This window comes from Danio rerio, chromosome 11, assembly GCF_052040795.2.
Source record: "Danio rerio strain M-AB ecotype USA chromosome 11, GRCz13ab, whole genome shotgun sequence".
NCBI classification, from domain to species: Eukaryota; Metazoa; Chordata; class Actinopteri; order Cypriniformes; family Danionidae; genus Danio; species Danio rerio.
In genome coordinates this window covers 35,458,908-35,480,000 of record NC_141031.1, presented here as the reverse complement: position 1 = coordinate 35,480,000, position 21,093 = coordinate 35,458,908, and the positions used below count along the sequence as shown (strand labels likewise).

At 31.8% G+C, this 21,093-nt stretch overlaps 1 protein-coding gene across 3 annotated transcripts in view; it reads left to right on the top strand.

Annotated features, from left to right (window-relative positions):
• pcdh17 (protocadherin 17) overlaps positions 1-21,093 on the top strand; it is a 147,296-nt gene that overhangs the window by 69,987 nt on the left and 56,216 nt on the right.

The following is a 21,093-nucleotide window of genomic DNA, read 5'->3' as shown; positions in this document are numbered from 1 at the left end:
GAAGCTTTAAAAAAGACTGGGTTCCACTCAATCGATTTGTTTTGGGGCAACATGAAGGAATTAAGTTCACTTCTTAGTTTTTACAAATGTAAGCGGATAGAACATAAAACATTTAAGTTGTCCCTTAAAGAAGACTCAAGAATTGTGTTGATTCAGTTCATTTTAAATAAGCAGTTTAAACAAAAAGCAAACATCATTTGTTTAGTGTATGGATAGTTATCATTAAACTTTATTAAAGTGTCCATATTTACCATTACTCACTTTTGCCCTCACAAAACAATCAAAACTGTGGGTGAAAAAACAAAACAAAAACAGACTTAACATGGAGCTCTCTTTCTTTCTCTCTCTGTAATGAGACACCTGAGCTTGTTTGTCTTTCACAGGTTTTGACAGTTCTCAGGCCAATTGTATCTGATGTTGTGATGAGCAGACAGGAGTATTGGTCAGACGAATAACAAACTATTGCTTACACAGCCTGAAAAAATATTAATATAAAAGACTGCATGTGTCGTTTTATATTATTTTAAACAAGTTTCTTACCAGTAAGCCTAATTCATTTTAAGTTTAGCTTTTAAAAAGGATCTCAATTTGATGATGTGTGATTCTGGACCACAAAACCAGTAGCCAAAAATCCATTGTGTGAGTCAAAATTATAGATTTTTATTTTACACCATTTGAATATTAATTAAAGACCATATTAGATTAAGGTATTTTGTCTGTATCTTTCTGTAAATTTATACTGTAAAGCCTTCTCTTTTTTATTAGTAATATGTAATTATAAGAACTTAATGATAACCCAAACTTTAAAGGAGATTTTTTTTCTCAGTATTTAGATTTTTTGAGCCCTCGGAGCCCTTATCATCCATCCACATAGTGATTCAGCTATACTAACAGAGAAGACTCCAGATCCAGATCTGTTTTTACATTACTGTGATGGTTGGGTTTAGGGTAGGGGTAGACATTAATAAAATACAATTATGAGAAGTTTAATAAATAATATAACTAATTCTCGTTAACTTCCGACCACTGCCATATGTGATATATAGCTGATCAACCATGTGGATGGATGATAACAGCCTTCTGAACCTACCCATATTTATCAGCTGATAACCACTGATTATGCCCTTACAATCGAGTGATGACATTTGAATCAGCTTATTAAGAGAAATTGGGCAGGCAATAATCAAAAACCGGAGCAAACAGTAGCATGAAGATAATCTTAAATGAGCGTTTAAAATACAGGCAAAAGGCCAGGCTAGGCGGTAAAACAAAGCAAGGATCAAAACACAGCAAGACAAATAAAAAAAAAAAAAAAAAAACGCTGTGTAATGTTACACCACGGAAAACAAGACTCAGTAACTTGTGTGTATGTGTGTGTGTGTGTGTGTGTGTGTGTGTGTTTGAAAGTGGAATATAGTCAGTGTGTGTCAGTGTCCAGATAACTGTCAGCTGTGGCAGTAGTGATTGGAACAATGACTTCTGGGATTTGTAGTTCATATAGTGGGAGTATTGTAGTCCAGGTTATAATGCTTGTTTTCAATACATTATATTGAATACAATACAATATTTGTGGCATGATCCCCAGCGATCTGGGCTTTGCAGATTGCTGGTGATCATGACACAAATATTGTCCAATACTAACAAAACATACATCAATGAAAAGTTTATTCATTCAGATTTTAGCTGATGCATAAATCCCAATTCCAAAAAGTTGACATTTTTGCTGGTTTTATGGTCCGTGGTCACATGTATGGATTATTAGAGACTATTATTTTTTATCATGTCCATCCATCCATCCATCAATCCATCCAACATGAAGCTTTAATACACTTTACCGAAGAAATGGAATTTTCTTACTAAGCAAAATGTGTTTAACAATTTTACACTCTTGATATCAGATTTTGTTTTCAATTTCTAGCAATCTTTAACCCTTTGACAGTTTCATTTACCAGAAACGGTAACTTCAGGTTGACGATAGTCATGTCTTTTTACGAAAAACAGGAATATCATGTGACAAAATAACATCCAAAACATCAAAAGTTAAACATATACCTAGCAGACAGTAATAAAGACAAAACAAATAGTATTACAGAGATAAAACGACTTTCCTTCTTGGATTAAGCCCCAGAGGAATGAGGTAAACATATTGCAAAATAATGTTAAGCAACAACTACACATCCATTTCAATCGATCCTGTGCGAAACACCCACTTTCCAATCAATTTGTGATTGATAAAAGCACCATCTTTTTTTTTTTAAACCTCAAATGTATCACATTATAGAAGTAAAATGCTATTTCATGTGGACTTTAAGTACCCCCTCAGGAAAGCGTACTCCTGCTTGTGAATCCACTCTTTAGATGTATTTCAAGATACACACATCCATGCCCGGAATATTAACTAGCTGCTGAACCTACAACTGTTATTGCTGGTGGCAAATTGTGTATTCATAGGGGCTAAATTAAATACAGAGATGGGAATGAAAAGAGAACAAGACAGTTGATCTTAATCATAGAACGTCTTATCAGACGCTTTCATATTATTGTTCATGTTTTCGCTTCCTTTTAGACATGCACTCTTCCTAGATTTTGGAGTTGTGAGAATTTCATGCTTGTATAAGTGTGTGTGTGTGTGTGTGTGTGTGTGTGTATGTTGCGGCTCTTTATATTAAGTCATAATTCACTCCGAAAGACCAGACTATGTTCACACAGATATAAAAAAACAGAGGGTAGTAGAGGACAATGCTCATCTTCCTCTCTCTCTCCATCTACTTTAATTACGCTCAGCCTCTAGCGCAAACACATTCATAGGAATCATAACTGGAAAGACATGCACGTTGTGAATAGAAGCACAGTCCCTCATGGATCTAGTGTCATGTTTTGATCTCCTTAGAGAAGAGTTAGTTTTATCTGCCATGTTCCTTTCGCTCTCTCGTTCTCTCTGCTCTTAATTGGATCAGAACCAAGTTGTTTTTAGAACAAACACAAGCGCCGTTCCAAATCCTAGCAAGCTGTCTACCTAGACTGTGTTTTAAGGCATCATAGGCAGGTTCCCAATGGGATCTCTGTGCCACAAATAAGTTGTTTGGGAAATAATTTAAGTATCCTGTACTCAAAAGCCAATCCCTGAATGCACTAAAAGTAAATAATAATTATAAAACCCTCATTAACAAGTTTTTTTTTTTTTTTTAATTTGGGGAATTTTCAGTTGCTTTAAGGGCCTCCAAATATATATTAGTTTGCTTTTGCATTTAATTTCTGGATCATTGTATGTATGAAGCGTCTTATGGTATCAGAAATGCCTTTTGTAAAATAATATATCAATTTATATTAGTTATATTTGGTTGAGAAAACTGGTCGGCTGTTCACAAATCTTTGCATCATGAAAAATTTAAAATAATTTTTTTGCAATAATAATAATAATAATAATAATAATAATAATAATTGTACTGTTCTGGTTGATGTGTAGTTAGAGTTTTTGGAGATACTTTAGCCTCCACATCAAAGTTCCTGAAAGCAAAAAAGGGCAAGATGCTCTACGATTGGCCAGCCCATTCATAAGACATAAACATTATTAAGCATGTCTAAGGTAAGTTGGAGGAGAAGGCATTGAAGATGAATCCAAAGGATTTTGATTAACCCTGGAAGTCCAGCAAGAACGCTTTCTTTGCTATTCCAGATGACTTTATTAATACAATATTTCAGTCATTTTAGTAATGTATGGATGCAGTCATCCAAGCTCATGGGACTCATACATGATATTAATTCTTTTTTCAATGCACCATGACTTTATATTCTTTACGGTAATTAATTTTTGTTAAGTGACAAGAATTTTGTCTAAACAGGGTCAGACCTTACTGTCCTAATTAAATGATTAAAAATCAAGGCATGACTATATTTTATTTTGGTAAAATACGTGTAATCTAGATTCCTTTGTCTTTCATATTAGATACTTTTGATACCAAATGATCAACTAGAAGTCAAGTTAATACTTGTTGTTTCTAAAACTTGGATAGGTGACAAGACTTTATAAACTATAGTTTCTATAGATTCAAATGCAGTTTGGAATATAGGCATATTGGCTTATTGAATGTGAGGGATAATTGTTGTTGTTACACTGTAAAACCCAAAAAGTTAAAGTAACTCAAACCATTTGAGGAAACCGATTGCAACAAACCATTAAAAATAAATAAATAAATAAATAAAAAATAATAATCCTAATGAGTACTGTGAACTTAATCCATTTAAGTAAATGAAGCAATTTAAGAACAGTAAAACCCGATAAATGAAGAGAACTCAAACCGAGAACTGTAAAACCCAATAAGTTAAGACAACTCAAACCATTTAAGAAAACCAATTGCAACAAACCATTTGAAAAACTAGTCTGAGTACTGAGGTATTTAATTAAATTATTACCTTCAACACTTCAAAAGTTCCAAACTCTTTTTAAATAGAAAAAAATTACCTTTCTGTAAATTTTGAGTTAACTACACTCATTTCATTTGATAAAATTGACTGTTGGGTTTTACCGTGTAATTGTAATAGTCTTACTAAACTTACTCATACATTGCACTGTTTGTTTTTTAATGCACTTAATGAAGACTTTATTATATCACTCCCTCTTTTCTCTCCTACATTCTTTTCATCACCCAGCCGTGTGCAAACATGAAATTGATAAATTAGTCTCTATAAATTGGGAGCTGTGTATTAATTAAGCAGAAAAGTATTTTTCTGCGTATTAATTGGTGATTAATTGATGTATAGTTTGCCTCCAGCAAGGGCTAATCCTGGAATGTGTTCGTCACACGCTTCAATACGCACATATGTGAGTTACGAACACTGACCCGTTATACCCAAGTGTCGAGAAGTGTACCTGCGATAATGTGTGTTTATGTATGTGTGAAAGGTCCCATTAGATTGCTGCGTGAGTGTTCTAGATGACCTCCTTTAATTGCTTTTGATTGGAGCGCGATAATCAAATTGTCTCACCTCTTTTCCACTGTAATGCTTCAGATAATTCGTTTGAAGGAGCAAAAGGGGAGGAAGAAGCTAAAAAGAGAAAAATAAATTATTGTAATAGTCGAACCAGTGTTTAGTCGGTTAGATTGCCTTAGGTCAGTGTCTGTTTAGTATCACTATTATGTAGCAGTGATACTACACTCAAAAATATATTTAGGCCTAACAAATAAGATTTATGTATTCTGATTGCATTTACAATTTCCATCCATTTGGATTAAATACTTTTAACAATTGAACTAATAAGCTTTATGTGATTGATATTTGTTAGTTAAACATAAATAAAACAAACAAGAATAAGGTAACACTTTAGTTTCACAATTTCATGGTATTAATAAACCATTATCTAACGCTACTAGCTTAATAAACTACTAATTAGCTGTTTATTAATAGTTAGTAAGTTAAAAGTTTGGTTTTGGGTAGGATTAGGGATGTTGAAAAAGATCATACTTTATAACTATTAATGAACAGTTAATATCTTATTAATAGGCAGGTAATAAGCCAGTAGTTAATAGCATAGTTAATAGTTGCTGATTTATATAATAATGTCAATGAATCCAATGTGTAAATGCTTTGTAATAATGTAAAACACTTTGGATTTTATCTATTGTGTGAAGTTTAAGTTGGGTCAGTTCTGCCCCTGAATTTTACCTTACCCAATTCACCTGAACCTCATGCCTTTGGACTGTGGGGTAAAGCGGAGCACCTGGAGGAAACCCACGCGAAAGCAGGGAGAACATGCAAACTCTACACAGAAATGCTAACTGACCCAGCCGAGGCTCGAACCAGTGACCTTCTTGCTGTGAGGCAACAGCACTACCTACTGCGCCACTGCGTGCCCCTAGATATATTTATATCTTGTTTATATTTTTAACTGATTAAATCTAAAAGAATTTTAGCAGATTTAGATTGAATCTGACAACATACATAAAAAAGTACAAATAAAATAAAATAAAAATGTACAAATATTTAATGATACATTTCATTGTGATTCATTTTATGAGGATACTCTAAGTGTAACAAATACGATTCTGGCAGTTGAGCATCCAAATGCAGCGCCTTTACTAAACATAACATAAATAAACATGTGTAAAAGGAAGCAAACATTCAGCTTAAGGACAATCCAGAAAAGTAGTTGGGTAACATGTGAAGAGATTGGTCTAGATGGATAACAGCATAAACAATACACAAATCCAGGGTCAGAAAAGACAGCACGGAAAAACAAACAAGGAAACCACTGTAATGCTACAGCTTAACAAGACTCAGCACAGTGTGTGTGTGTGTATGAAAGGTGAATATATTGAGCAGGAAATCAGTCCATGATGAATTTCCATCTGTGTGTGAGTAATCAAGCGTAATGTGGAACGTGTGTGTTGGTGAGGTGCATGAAGGTATTTGTAGTCCACCTCAGTGACGTGTAGTTCTCCATGACAAAAAGTATATATATATTTTTTTAAGTTAATGTTTTTACAAGACTACAATAGGGGACATTTAGTTAATGATAGTTAGTGTATTTACTAACTTGAACAAACTATGAACTATGTTTGTACAGCGTTTATTAATTTTAATTTATCATTTATTAATGTGCTAGTTAATCCACTTTTAGTTGACATGAACTAACAATAACAATTACATTGTAACTACATTAACAAAGATTAATAGATACTGTAATAAATGTATTGTTCATTATTTGTTCATGTTAGTGAATACATTCAGATAAATTATGTCGTGTATTGTAAACTGTTACTGTTTTTATTTATTTTAAAACGTGCATTTATTTAATTTTTCATAGTAATTTTTTATTTATCACGTTACATAAATGAACATTATTTTCAAAGTTTTAGATTTGCGTAGGTTTCCCCTGGGTACTCCAGTGTCCCCCACAGTCCAAAGACATGTGCTATAAAATTAAACTAATAAATTGGCCGAAGTGTATGTGTGTGAATCAGTGTGTATGGATGTTGTGTTGCAGCTGGAAGGGCATCTGCTGTGTAAAACATATGCTGGATAGGTTGCCGGTTTATTCCACTGTGGCGATCCCTGATGAATAAAGGGACTAAGCCAAAGAAAAATTAATGAATGAAAGACTAAAACTAGAGCTTTTTACTAGTTTTCCTCAAGTTTTTACAGTATTAAAGTTAAAAGTTTATTAATGAAATGTTTTAAAAACAGAGATTATCTGTTTTTGTAAATTACCTCTTCGTATATTGCTAATTTATGTTTTTATATCATTCAAATTACCAATGAGAGATCTGCAGCATTGCCTTAATCCAATCAGCATCGAGAATATCAACATCGTAGTGATTAGTAACATGACATTTACTCAGGTGATTGGTTTCTAAAAGCGTTTGCAAGCCAAGCAACTGCCATCAAGATGAATGAGAACACTAACAGATAGATTTCTCCAGACACAAGCCCAGTCACCCATTTCCCTCACTTTTTTGTCATCTTTTTTTTTTTTGGCCAGAGTAATCAAGATCTCTTTTACCCACTTTATCTATTGGAACAAAGCGCTGTGATGCTTGGTCACACACACATTATAGTTTTGAGACTACCTGAGAGCGACGGCTGATTGATTCTCCGCCGCCGCTGCAAAGCTTACAATTGAATAGTCAGGTGGAGGCAGAGCTCTGGGAAACAACAGCAAGACTCCAAAACGCGTCAAGCGAAAGGTCTGATCAGACGTATTGATTAAGATCCTGATTCTACAAGCCTGGTTTAACTTCTCTGCCAGCAACATGATTCATTCATCAATACATGATTCATTCAGCAAGGGCCTTCGGAAACTGATCAGGTGCATGTGTTTAAAGACTGCACAACAGTTACGTTTATAACATTTACAACGTGACTTGTAAATTTATGTAACGGTGTTACTTAGTGGAAAATGTTTTGAATCGTATTCATAATGCCATTGATTTTTAATACCTACACTGTAAAATTGCTAGATTCCACATAATTCCTTCATGTTGTGCAAACACAAATAGATTAAGTTACCTTAATTGTCTTTTACAAATTTAAGTGGATGGAATATAAAACAATTAAGTTGTCCCCACAAAACTCTTAAGAATTATTTTGGTTTAACTCATTTTAGATAAGTAATTTGAACAAGCAGCAAAATAATTATTTTCCAGTTTATGTTTCCATTCAGAGCTGCAAATTTAACTTAACATACAATTGAAATAATTAGTGAATAAATCAACACAAGCTGATTGGAAATATGTCCTAAAATGTGCAAACAAATGTGGATTAAAGATATAAAACCAGGCTTCTCCAACTTTTTATTTTTAAAATGGCACGGTCATGATCATCACCGAATTACCAGCTGCGGATCGCTAGAGAACTACACACATGCCATGTTAATAATAATAATAATTCATTTTATTTATAAATGGCGCCTTTCTGGACACCCAAGGTCGCCTTACAGTAAGCATCATCAGACATGCTAAACAACTTAAACATTACTAAAAACAATCAATGACCAAACAAGTTAAAACGCAATAGCGAAAAAGAACATAATAAAAACATGATAAAAAATTGTTAAGTAAAAGCCTGCTTAAAAAGATGGGTCTTTAGACGTGATTTAAAATTGTGAAGACTATCACTGCTCCTAAGATCATAACGTTAAGGTTAACGAACTACAACTCCCAGCATGCACCTCGCACACACCAGTTCCTGATACGATTAAACACACAGCCAGAGGATCATTATGGACTGATTTGATGGACTATAAAGACAGCACACGCACACACATTTTGGCTGCGTCTTGTTTTATGGTTAAATGAACATTATGACACGTTTGCTTGACTTACCGTGTTTGACCTTTGCTATGTTTTGTTTTTATTTTGTTTACGTAGTTAGCCGCTTGTACTTGTGTTCTGTTTTGTTTTACCGACCACGCTTTGTATTCCTCTGCATATACCTGTTTGTTCCTGTTTTGATCCGTGCTTATTAAACGATTCTCTTGATATAACTGCATTCGGATCCTCAACTCTATTGTCCAGCGTCCTCACATGACACAAAGACAGGGCTGGGACTGTAACAGGCATAATGTCATCCACTGGGACTTGTTTGGATCAAACTCATTAAGCTATGATATTATTAATTTACATTATTTTCCCCCACCTACGCTGGTACAGAAAATTCAGTTTCAAAAGCCTAGAAGTTACATTACTTTACAAAAAAAAAATTACATTTAGCTCCCGAAGTTGCACTAAAGCAGGTAATGCACATTAAGATCAAAGCTGTTTATTTTTATTTGAATGTTGTCTTTAAAAACCCGCACCTGTTTCATTCATGGCATCAAACAGAAAAGCAAACAGAAATGGGTTCGCGTGCGTTCCCCGCCATCTGATTTGATGATATTTCTTCAGGTAGGAAGTAAATCAAGACATGAATATGACTCTGAAAATATACCTGAACAGATTGATTTATATTTTTGTGTGCACATCCGGCTCTGTGATCCTTAAACACATCCACTTCAAAGGAGCAAAATCAGTTCATTAATGACATTCTAACTGATGCCCTTTCCCCACTTGTTGCCTAGTAACCTCCTCTTCCTGGCACTCAGGCATTAGCAGAATTCATATTGACTGATCTGAATGTTTTTTCCCTTCTTTTTTTATCTCCCAAAAAAGGTCATTTCCTGTCATTCATGTTTTATACGCACATAATGCAGAAAACGTGTTTAGACGCCATTGTGCTTTTTTTAAAAACATCTCTACACTTTTTCAGGGCTATTCATACAGATGCTCAATGGAAATTATAAGCACTCGTGGCTTTCTTCTTGTCATTCTTTTCCAGAACGCTTCATTTACCTCTTTTCCTTAAGTTGCACATCTGGTTTATTCTTTCTTTTTTTCTGTGGAGAAAAGCAGGCCTGTGTAATGCTGATAAAGAAAGATGTGTGTAAATGACTGCCGTATAAGACATCAAGCTTTTTACTGAGAAGGTGGAGCCACAGAATACAGACACACACACTGCTGCAAGCACATTCTCGTATATTAGGATAACTCAAATGTTTGCTCGTTTAAATCAATAGCATGTGGAGAAAATGTACACTTTTCAATAGTGATGGTTTTATTTATTTATTTATTTATTTATTTATTTATTTATTTATTTATTTATTTATTTATTTATTTATTTATTTATTTATTTATTTATGTATTAATTAATTATTTTATTTATTTTAATTATATTTTATTCATCGTTTACTGTTGTATTTTAAAATAATTTTAATATTGAAGATTATGATTAAAATATTACATGTTTGATATTACATGATTTATTTTTTATACATATATTTTATTATTATTATTGTTGTTGTTGTTGTTGTTGTTGTTGTTGTTGTTGTTGTTGTTGTTGTTGTTAACAATAAACTTGTATTTATTTATATAATAATAATTATTATTATTATTAACAATTAATAAACATTTAATGAGTTGTAAATTGTTGTATTTATTTATGTATATGTTTATTCTATTATTATCATTATTATTATTATTATTATTATTATTATTATTATTATTATTATTATTATTATTATTATTATTAACAATAATAAACTTGTAAAGAGTTGTAAATATTTTTATTTATTTATTTTTGTTTAGGCCAAGATATTAAAACTCAAAATAATATAAAAGTTTATTAAAACTATAGAAATGATATTGCACATAAAACTTTTACATACTTTGACATAACTTTTTTTTAATAAAACTATTACATATTTTTGCTAAGTTGGTTTATTGCTTTTAGCTTCAGTCATTTTAATATTTCAGCTTACACATTTTATTTTTCAATTTTTTCAAATATATTTAAATCAAATCACACTGTACAGACTTTAACAGACTTTTCCCCCTCTAAAAGCAAAGAAAGAAAGAAAACTTAATAACAAAGAAATATAAATAAATAAATAATTAACATTATTAATAATAATATAAAACATAATAAATATAATAATAAATAATACAAAATGTAATAATAAGCAAACATTTTATATAAATATATAAACCCTAAAGCATGCCACTAAGAAAGGTAGATACAGCAGAAAAGGTCCTCAAATTTGTTCAAAAGTCTTTGGTGATCCTCTGACACTGAACAGTATTTCCTCAGGGGAGCAGTAGGAAATAAGTTTGTTGATCCAATGATTTAATTACATTTTTGAAATCTATTATTTATATTTCAATTACATTTCTTCAGTCTAACCAATAGTAAAGTTTTGATCCTACTTTGTGAAACCACGGTCTGTGTGCATTGATCCATTCATTTCTGCAAAACACTTCTATATGACTTTCACTCATGCAAAACTCCATAATCTCCTAAATTTATCTTACTGAAGTTTATATTGCAGAACCTCCGGAAGCCGTTTTTATTTCTTCCAGAGTTTCACAGGAATAGACTCAGCTCTGTCATCAATGCTTTCGTGAGCCGACTGTCAGCAAGAGTAATCACTGTCATTGTCTTCCTTTAAAGCGACTCAAATATGCATTAATACCACATAAATCTTACAGTTTTAGACGTCAGTGTATTTTTCATGTCTGACAAGTTTCCTAGCTACTTCTTTTTTTTGAGCTAGCGCTGTCACTGTGCATCTGATTTAGCCATATAAACTCTCGAATTTGCTCTCTATCAATTCCGACAATAACAGACGTGTCACAATAATGTAATTGATTTGCAGTCAAGAGAAAAATGCAACTAACAACATAGACAAATTGAAGGGTCGGCGAATCCCTTCTGATTTATCTTCTCTTTTTTTTCTTTTTCTTTTCTTTTTTTTCTTTTTTTTTGATACCTCAGCAGAGGCAATTCATCAGTCAAAGTCACTGAATAGTTAATCACACTTTCTGTTTTTGCACACTTGGAGATGAACTTCAAGGTGCAAATCAGGGTTTGTTTTTCAGAAAGCTAAAGGAAATGTGAGCACATAGTAGATATATTGTTTGTGTTGCCTATGTCTACTGTTATCAATTTAATTTAATTTAATTTAATTTAATTTAATTTAATTTAATTTAATTTAATTTAATTTAATTTAATTTAATTTAATTTAATTTAATTTAATTTAATTTAATTTAATTTAATTATGAAATAACAATAAACTATTTAGAGTATATAAAAAACTAATAAGAAGATTGACAAACAAACAAACAAACTACTAAACAGAAGTAGAAAATCCATAACAAGATATAAATATGTTGTTATAATTAAATAAAAAAAATGTAAGTAAATGTATTGAAATAGTTTAGACTATATTTTAAATAAAAAAATATCAGCAATGTTGACAAAAACAACCACAATACTATACTATTTAAATTACATAAAAAAATTATATAAATAATAAAAATATTACAAATTTTGAAAAAAGTATGTACAAACTACTAAATAAGAATGATAATTAACTCCAAAAATTGAATATGCTGTTATAAATAAAATAAATTTAAAATTAAATAATAATTAAAACTGTTTAGATCGCATTTTAAATAATGAAAACATCTAGAATTTCAACAAAAATACATTCAAAGTACTAAATTAGAATGTAAATTACAACCATATATAAAGTATGCCGCTATAAATAAAATATAAATACAAAAAATAATTATTTAAAGCTGTTTAGACCACATTTTAAATAATAAAAATATCAAGAATCGTGACAAAAATACATCTAAATTAATAAACTAAGACTGGAAAATAAATGTGTTTTTATAATTACAATAAAATTAAACAAAATAAAATAAAATAAAAATACAATCAAAAATTCCTTAAAACTTTAGACCATATTTTAAAAAAAATAAATAAAAAATCTTGACAAGAATCAAAATTCTTGACAAAAAAACAACCAAAATGACAAAAATTAGAACGAAAAAAAAAAAAAGTAAAACCTTTAAATACTACCCAATAATAAAAACTACACTAGTCATGAATCCTCTTAATCAACCTTTGTTTTTTGCTACCTCTCAGCAGTGGCGAAACAACTCATCAGTCAAAATCATTGAACAGTTACTCACTTTTTATCACGCACACACATAAATGAACTTTATGCAAATCCAATTTTGATCAGAGCATGCATCAAAAGCAATCACTTGTTTTCCAGAAAGCAGGAGGCAAGACATACGGCAGATATATACCCTGTGAGCATGAAAGTGGCTGACCTACCGTGTCCCAAGCACCTTTCCCTTATAACGATCACAATTCGCCAACAGTGGAATTTACCAGGGCTGAAGCGATGACTCTCGTGACTTAAACAATGGTAGCAGGACTCGGACAGCATTGTTCAATAACAGAATAAAGCTGCAGATTTGTAACGCTCTGAAACACAATAAGACCCCGCATCTATTGACTTCTACAGAGCTTCTGGGAGCACTGAAGAGCCTTTTCATAGGCCATCAAGGTAATATTCCTGCTATTAAGATACCTATCTAAACATTTAGCATACCGAATACCACCTCAAGCTAACAGTGTCCTAAGGAGATGTGTGTTTGCATGTGTTCCAGTTATTTAGGAATGTACAGTTGATTTCAAAAATGTTAGCCTTCTTTCTTTCAAATATTTCCCAAATGATGTGTATCAGAGCAAGGGAATTTTCACAGTAATTCTTATCGTGTTTTTTTCTTCTGGATAAAGTCTTATTTGTTTTATTTTGACTAGAATTATTATTTTTTAAACCATTTTAAGGGCAATATTATTAGCCCCCTTAAGCTTTATTTTTGATTATCTACAGAACAAACTATTGTTATACAATGACTTGCTTAATTGCCTGAACTTGCCAAATTAACTTAATTAAGCCTTTAAGTATTACATTAAAGTGAATAGAAAATCTTGAAACATCTCTTGTAAAATATTATGCACTTTCATCATGGTGAACATAAAATAAATCTGTTAGTTGAAATTATTAAAGTTATTAAAATGATTATGTTTAGAAATGTGTTGAAAAAAAATCATACCACCGTTAAATAGAAATTGGGGGGGAAAATGTACAGGGGGGCTAATAATTCAGTACATTCATTCATTTAGTGTCAAACAAAATAATATCCCACACTGTAAATTTCAGGAGAATCGGTTTGATTGTAAAAGCCACATTAGCACTGTGTTGTGGTTGAGAACAGCAGCTGGTTGGACTAGCCTCGACGGAGAACTCTAATTAACGTGTTTGAACGCAGAGGACCTAAACAGGTACCATATGGGAGACTGTTGGTTCATATTTCTATATCACATCTGTCTGCTAAATGTGATTAATTGATGTTTAATGGCTTGCATCTCAATTTTATCGATCAAAAAGATGTTTTAATCCAGCACAGAATGAGGAAGCGAGCGCTGATTCATAAAAGGAGTTTTTTTCGAGAGCATTTTACAATAAGGTTTCCTAAGTTAATGTTGATTAGACTGGTAACACTTTGGTCAAATAACTAATAATTTTCAAATAACAATTCCCAGTATTAGCTACTGGCTTAATACCTGTCTATTATTTATTAGATATTAACTGTTTATTAGTACTTCATTCATTCATTCATTCATTCATTTTCAGCTTAGTCCCTTTATTATTACGGGGTCGCCACAGCGGAATGAACTGCCAACTTATCCAGCATATGTTCTATGCACCAGCTGCAACCCATCACTGGGAAATTAGTACTTCATGAAAAAATAAAGTAAAATAAAATGAAAAATAAATAAATATTTATCTTTTCACTTTTTACAGTCAACTTTTACAATTTCCATTGTATTCAGCTGGTCTTCCTGGAGCGCTTAGCTTAGCATACATTATTGAATCAGATTAAACCATTAGCATCCTGCTTAAAAACTGAAAAAAAATTGATAATCTTTTTATTTAAAGCTTGACTCTTTTGTAGTTCTATCTAGATGGTAAATTAAAAGTTACTATCAGGATGCGAATTACAGTTTTAAGGGGATTGACCCCCTAATTATACCTTGATCCCCCCTAAAGGACGTCAAAACAAGGTGTATGGGGGTCGCATTGAATCTGAAAACTGTATGTTCAACTGTATGTATCTGAGAACACTCTGAACTGTATTTTAAATAATAATGTTAATAATTAAAATAATACTGTAGATATCAATTTGACCAACCCTATAACACTTAAACAACCACATACCAAGGTGAATGCATAATAGCACCAATCAGTCAATGCAAGAAAAAAATCAACAGTCTGAAACCAGCAGATTCAGAGCACCAATAGACACTGTGAGAGTTCACAAGACTCATCAAGACTTTGAGATTTCTCAAAAAAAAGCTGCTTGTTTCTGCATAAAACCTAAAAGTAATGTCAAAGTAGATTATTAGTTTGCATAGTTTGTCCTAAAGTAAGCCGGAAATAGCTAATCAGGTCAGAATACACTAAATAGCCTATCCAACAGAACACTTAAATACATTTATGAATAAATTAGATGTAATTTGAATAAATACATAATTAGATTTATCGAAGCCTGTATTATACAATATAACATTACCGAAAAAGTTGAACCTCCCAATTGCAATGTATAAATTGCACATATATTACGGTTACTATTTTCTAGACCGAAATGGCTAGAACTATACTTTCATTCTGGTGTAATAATCAAGGAACTTTGCTGCTGTATCATGGCTGCAGCAAGCACAGTGATATTACGCAACACCTAAAAATCCCAAAAATCTAAAAGTGTCCAGCTGATAACCAGGTAACAGCCTTGCATAACCTCATTGCAATGCTAATGGTCTAATCCGCCTCAATTATTTATGCTAAGCTAAGCTAAAAGTGTTCCTACCAGACCCATCTGAATGGATTCAAAAATGTCACAAAACGCAACTGTTTTACTCTACATACGTTGTAAAATGAGCCTATTTCCTCTTAAAATGCATTAATATATTAAAAATTAACAAACTATGATTATGAAATTGCTACTGACTAGTACTGTTTATTTAGTTGGCTTTAGTTATAAATACATTAACTAAGATAAAACAACTGAACCTTGTTTTAAAGTTTAATCATTTTATTTCCATAAAACCTACTTTCTTGCGTGAAAGTGTGCAACTCTGAATGTCAGTTGGAAGCCTTTTGTTGATGTTACAGATAATTATTTCATCACCCTGCAATCGACGTTGTTGTTGGGTTGTTGTTGTTTTTTTTGTTCACCCTCATTAATAGTCCCTCTCCTGCAACAGCCTTTGTTCTCTAACTGAATAAGCACGACCCAATTGATGCATGTGAATGTCAGAAGAAACATTTGGAGAGGGAAATTAGAAGCCTGAGCAATCTGGAGAATAGCGTGAGCCTTATCATTCATGTATCAGTCTTGTTGGCGTTGTTGTTTTTTGTGTCCTCACCTCACTTGTTCACACTTTCAAACGCGATGCTTAAAGCAATTTAGTCCTCTAAGCTTGCGCAATCCCACGGAAAGGCTGCAAATCTTTTTAAGGGCAATATCAGGAGCTTAGGATTTTCGTTTCCTTTATTATAGGAGATTTAAGGGATTAGCGTTCATTCCTAATACACAAAGTTTCATTTTGTGACATTGTGCGAGGGTTTTTTTGTGTGGCAGCGGAAATGTTGTGAGGTCGAGAGAAGAAGTCTCTGTCCGGCATTTTTTTATTTTTTTTTTTTAGAAAGAAAGAAAGAAAGAAAGAAAGAAAGAAAGAAAGAGAGAAAGAGAGAAAGAAAGAAAGAAAGAAAGAAAGAAAGAAAGAAAGAAAGAAAGAAAGAAAGAAAGAAAGAAAGAAAGTAAGAAAGAAAGAAAGGTCTTTTTAAATGGCTCAGTTCAATATTGTGATTCATTGTGATTCATTTGAGTCATCTCACAGAAGTGGTCCTGGAAGTCTGCTGTACTTGCACTGCACATTTTTGTGGGTTTTAATGGTTTTGTATATAAAATAATCAACATAGGCTCATTTTGAAAACCTACCTCTATATACATTTCTGGAGATCATGAATTACGCCAGAAGTACGTATGGCTGCATTTCTTTGAAACAAACACTTCTGTGCCAAATGACGCTGTTCCTTTCATGCTTACCAGCTGATCACTGACTTCCATATGGACGCTTTCTCGCTGTTACCCAGTTTGTCCAGTTAGCTCTAAGTGTATGTCAGCAGACTTGAGATGTAAAGAGGAGTTGACCAGCATGATGAGGTTCGAGTCCGGTGAAGAGCGATTCCAGAAAGTGGGTAAAACAAAAACAGAAGCCAAAAAAATAAATTCACAAGTAAAACGGTGAGAATGTGGTAAAATCTGAAATGGTCTCCAGAAATGTACAGTTGAAGTCAGAATTATTTTTATTTAAACTTTGAATTTTTTTTCTTTTTTAAATATTTCCCAAATGATGTTTAACTGAGCAAGGAAATTTTCACAGTATGTCTGATAATATTGTTTCTTCTGGAGAAAGTCTTATTTGTTTTATTTTAGCTAGAATAAAATAAGTTTTACATTTCTTAAAAACCATTTTAAGGTCAAAGTAATTAGCTCCCTCAAGATATATTTTTTCGATAGTCTATAGAACAATATTGTGATACAATAACTTGCCTAATTACCCTAACCTGCCTAATTAATCTAATTAATCTAGTTAAGGCTTTAAATGTCACTTTAAGCTGCATAGTGTCTTAAAAACATTTTAAAAAGTGTCTTAAAAAACATCTAGTCAAAAATTATGTACTGTCATCATGGCTAAGATAAAATAATTCAGTTATTAGAGATGAGTTATTAAAACTATTATGCTTAGAAATGTGTTGAAATATTTTTTTCTCTCTATTAAACAGAAAATGGGGGAAAAATAAACAGGGGGGCTAATAATTCAGGGGGCTAATAACTCTGACTTCAACTGTATAGGGTTTGTAATCAGAATGAGTCTGGGTTGAAAAAAACTATAATGAGAAGAAATTTATTATTGACCTCCATTCTTATTTTAAAACTTTCCAAATTAGTGTAAACAACGATTTTATTTAATTGAGACATGCATGTGCAATAATAGATAAAAAATTATAACAAAAAATAAATAAAAATGATGACAAAACAACTAAACTAATGAACTTAACAATTACAATGAAAACAGAAAATCTAAACTAATAATAATAATAATAGTAATAATTAATTAATTACAGAATTTAACTCTCAATTTAAACATCATTTGACTATTCATTTTAAATAGTGTAAGCCACATATTTTATCTAATTGAGTTAATTATTTTTTCAAGACAATAAATGCAATAAATAATAGTAATACATTTTATTTTTATTACAAAAAAAGACAGACTTAAAATAGATAGCCTAACACTGTTAAGAATAAGAACTAAAAAACTATTACTTAAGACATCAATACTTATGAATATGAACCAGACTACTAGAAATAGACACTTAAAATAATTGTTTTGCTGTTTGTACTGACTACTCATTTAAAATGACCTCAAACACTCTTAGAAGTAAAGATACTTGAGCTGTCACTGGGGTGGTACCTTTTCAAAGTTATCAATATGGACATAAAGGGTCCAGATTGATACCTTAAACGTATATATTGGTACCTAAAAATTTAAAGAGGAAGATTTTTGTACTTTTTAGGTACTAATATGTACCCTAGAGGTAGTAATGTAGACCTTCAAGGTACAAATTTGTACCTTTTGGAAAGGTACCACCCCAGTGACAGCTCCCGTACATTTAATTCTGAGAGTGAACAACACAATTCTTGAGTTTTTTTGGGTCAGCTTAAGCTTTTGTTCAATTAACTTAAAATTGTAAAAACTATCAGGTTAACTTAATCGATTTGTGTAAGGAAGGGATTTTATACAATGCATTGTTTTTAAACACTCATTAAGACTTTTCTGTTTCATTTAAATTGAGCAGTCCTCGAGTCAGTATGTGTTCATTTAGAGCCACACACACACACCTCTGTTTCATGTAATTAAGCTGAAACCTCGTTAGCCCCAGGTTTGGCGGTTATGATATTTGAGAGTCATAACGACACTGTGTCCTCTGCCTTCTGAGGGAGCAAACCATAAATCTGTGACATTAGCCCACCGCCCCGTCGCAGCGCTGACTAATTATGCTCTGTTTGTATAAGTAATGGCCGTACAGTGTGATCATGATTAAGAAGGGACCCGCCGGAGCCGGAGACTCGTTTTAGCCTGTTCTCATTGGCCGCTCGCTCATCATCTCCCTCTCCTTTTAAATGAAAACTCATTATTAGACGTGCGCTAAATGCTATCCGGGCTGATTCTCCCACTGGCCTGTGCTGGAATGGAGAAATTAGGAGGTATTAATCCATAAGGAGCTAATTTTTACCTCACTAGCGAAGCGGATGGAGAAAAACTTTGGTAATTGGAGGTTAGCCATGGCGCGGAGGGGCTCGAGTTGCATACTTGTTCTTTATGATCTTTTGCATCTGACCTTATCATTTGTTTAAACGCTTTGACATAAAGGTTGGAAAAAATGTTTTTGCATGGAAAAAAAAGGAATGGTGTTTGATTTTATTCTTATATTGTGAGTATGAATATGCATTGATGCTTTAAAGGCGGTATTCAAAATACAGTAATTATTAATTATTTCAACTTATTAGATGTGCATATATTATTTTATTATATTGTGATTATATTGATAATCAGAATCAGAATTAGAATCAGTTTATTGCCAAGTGTGCTTCACACACAAGGAATTTGTTTTGGCTACAGAAGCTTCCAGTGTACATAAAGTGACAAGTGACAACACAAAATAAATATAGGAAAAAAAAAGATGATAAACATTAAACAGATGCAGTTTGTCGAGAAATCTGGATGTTGAATTGAATATACAGATTGTTATGAATATAAAGGTTACAAGGTGCTGTGTACAAATGCGAATGTATAGATTATTATATCGAATAAATAGATAACTGTTTATTATTTAAACTTTATTAATTATTTCAAGAATATTCAGTGTGTTTTACAAAGTTTTTTGTTAAGACAGCATGAGAAATTAAGTTAACATATTCGTTTTTACAAATTTAGGTTGATTGTACATAAAACTATTAAGTTGTCATAAAAAACTCAATAATTGCACTGTAAAAAATGTTGGGTTCCACACAATCAATTTGTGTTAAGACAACATGAAGAAATTAAGTTATAAGTTAACTTAGTTAATTAGTTTTTACAAATTTAAGTGGATTGAACGTTAAATTGAGTTATCCAAAAAACCTCAATAATTGTGTTGTTTCAGTTCATTTTTAATATGTAGCTTAAATCTACAGAAAGCATATTTTTTGAGTGTATCCACAGTGTTTGCATAATAGCATTTAAAGAGTTAATACGAGATTTGTTTTCAAATATAAATATTTTTAGGTTAGATATCTGAAATAATGACAGAAACATTTTTATTCTAATTTTAATTATGTTTTTGATATATTTTATTTATTATATTGTTTGTTAGTCATTTACAATAAGAATTCATTTGTCAACATTAGTTAGTTGCATTAAACTGTTTATTAAACCTACTAGTATTTTAATCATCTTAAATTATGTTCATCTCTTAATAAATGTTTAATAACTCTAAACTAAAATACAAAATTTGTTTTAATAAAGTTATTTTTTTATGAATATTACCATAATAGCTTTTGTAGCAAACTATTTCTCACTAATATTTACTAATAAGACCTTTTAGCTCACCTCAGAGCAAGGACATTTTCACAGTATGTCTGATCATATTTTTTTCTTTTGGGAAAAGTCCTATTTGTTTTATTTTGGCAAGATTAAAAGCAGATTTTTAAATCCGTTTTAAGGTCAAAATTAGTAGCCTCTTTAAGCTATATTTTTTCTATAGTCTACAAACCATCATTATACAATAACTTGCCTATTTACCCTAACCTGCCTACACTGTAAGCCCGGACAGGTTGATTGAACTTAAAAAATTTATGGAAACCCGCTGCCCTAAAAAAGCTAATTTCGTCTCGTTGAAAAAACAACACTTTTTAAGTTTATTGTACTTAAGATTTCAAATGCATTTAATTAAATATTTAGTTGACTGAAATAAAGGTTTTTAGTACAACAATATTTAAATCTTAGGTACAATAAACCTAAAAAGTATTGTTTTTTCAACAAGACGAAATTAGCTTTTTTAGGGCAGCGAGTTTCCATAAATTTTTTAAG